The following is a 2,500-nucleotide window of genomic DNA, read 5'->3' as shown; positions in this document are numbered from 1 at the left end:
AAAATCAAGCTTTTGCAACACATTGTAAACACTTTTGTCATAATATCATGTTTTTGGATATACCATGTACACACTGTTGCTCTAAATCTAAAACACTTCTTTCATGGGCTTCTACTGTATGTAAATTGCCATATTATGATGTTTGAGTGGCAGGTTTCAGAAATTCTGTGATTTTGTGCGTAAGCATTTGAAAAAAAACTGTAATTGCTTAACTTTACAGATATGATTCAAAATGCATAATTTGGTTGTGTTGGAAAGTAAAATGGCAAGATTCATGCTATTATGAATAAGTGAACATTTCACCTGACTTTTGGCACATACAGTACCACCCGGAGTGATAATCATTTTTTATTATTTATTAATTCATTATTTTTAATTTAATGCCATGATTGAGACCCTCATGTATAGGTCAGTGCATTGGTCTCACACACCAAACGGTAGCCATGCATGATCGAGACACTTTGCACATTCTCTGACTTGACTGATTGATGCTCATTGCTCATCAATGCAATTAGAGCCAATGTCATACATGTACACTTCTTTTTTTGTTTTGTTTTTTGAAATGTCAGTATATTTTCTGGCCTTTTGCCTTAATATCGGTAGGACTGTAGAGAGAGACATGAAGCAAGCGAGAGAGAGAGGTGAGGGAATCGGGACATGACCGCAGGCGGGAATGGATTCTGGGTCTCCGTGGGCACTGAGACCCACATGTGGCACGTTGCCGCCTCTTGCACCAAAGCTCCTCCTTACATGTATACTTCTACGTGTATACTTGTATGCCTACACATTTGAAATAAATTACAAAAAAATTATGATTAATTGAATTTCTGCTCAAACTAGTATAACGCGGTCATTACCTTCCCATATCCTGTGTCCTTCATAAACGTCTCGTATGCTCTGGTCTGAGGTTGCCCAGTGCCAGGCAGATGAATGGCAGTGTGGTGTGTGTGTGTGTATGAGACCATGTTGCTCTGCTGAGGTCTGTGTGTGTGTGTGTGTGTGTGTGTGTGCCCACTGGCAGCGAGATGGCCGGCGCTTTGGTGCGATTTGTGGCGCAGGCCAAAACAGATGCTCCAGCAGACAGCCATCTCTGGCCACCATAACTCTCCTCGCCCCTTCAAAACTCACCTTTATCACGTTGGGATGGCTCTTTAAACGGGACACTTGGCGAACGCTTTTATTTATTTTACAGTGTGTCGGTGTGAATGTATGTTTGTTTATGTGTGTGTGTGTGTGTGTCTTTGTGTGTGTTTGTTGTTGCACATGTATATGTGTGTGTGCATGCGTGCGTGCGTGTGTGTGTGTGTGTAGACTTGTGCGAAGCGACTCTGCTGTGCGTTAGCTGTGTGTGTGTGTGTGAGGAGTTATTTATTTGGTTACTTACGTCTGTTTAATCAAGACTAATGGCCGGGTGGTGTGTGTGTGTGTGTGTGTGTGTGTGTGTGTGAGGGGGTGGGGTGGGGGGTGTCTGAGGCCTGGCAGAGGTGCAGTGATTCCAGTCGTCGCTGTGACACCATCTGGGCCCAGCACATAAAGCTGTCGCGGCCCCGCACGCCTCCAGATGTTTCCCACGCCCCATACCCGCGCCGCCCGAGAAGGATGCCACCGAAAGGAGAGCACAGAGATCACATCAACACACACACACACACACACACACACACACACACATGCGCCTGCACACACACACACACACACACACACACACACACACACACACACACACACACACACACACACACACACCTGCACACACACACACACACACACACACACACACACACACACACACATGTGCGTGTGCACACACACACACACATACACACACACACACACAAAGCCATGCTATGCTCACACAGAGACACAAAGATTCACCACTAGCCACAACAACACACACAGACACAAAGAGATACTACACCAGCCCACAAATTCATAGACACCACACCAACAAACAGACAAAACATCACAACAACATGCAGATATACAGTATAAAGATGCTACACTACCATACATCTACACACCACACTACCACACACACACATAGACACACCACACCGACACACACATACATAGACACACCACACCAACACACATACATAGACACACCACACCAACACGCACATACATAAACACAGCAAAGCAACACACACACATACATAAACACACCACACTGACACACATACATAGACACACCACACCAACACACATACATAGACACACCACACCAACACGCACATACATAAACACAGCAAAGCAACACACACACACATACATAGACACACCACACTGACACACATACATAGACACACCACACCAACACACACATACATAGACACACCACACCAACACGCACATACATACAGCAAAGCAACACACACACATACAGTACATAGACACACCACACCAACACACACATACAGTACATAGACACTTCACACCAACACGCACATACATCAACACAGCAAAGCAACACACATACATAGACACACCACAGCATTGCATG

General features: G+C 44.8%; 1 protein-coding gene across 1 annotated transcript in view; it reads left to right on the top strand.

Moving 5' to 3' along the window:
• Positions 1-2,500, top strand: part of ush2a (Usher syndrome 2A (autosomal recessive, mild)) — a 303,512-nt gene that overhangs the window by 208,991 nt on the left and 92,021 nt on the right.

The sequence above is a fragment of the Alosa alosa genome, chromosome 19 (assembly GCF_017589495.1).
Source record: "Alosa alosa isolate M-15738 ecotype Scorff River chromosome 19, AALO_Geno_1.1, whole genome shotgun sequence".
Lineage (NCBI taxonomy): Eukaryota > Metazoa > Chordata > Actinopteri > Clupeiformes > Clupeidae > Alosa > Alosa alosa.
The sequence above is the reverse complement of the archived record's forward strand: the minus strand, read 5'-3'. Positions and strand labels throughout refer to the sequence as shown.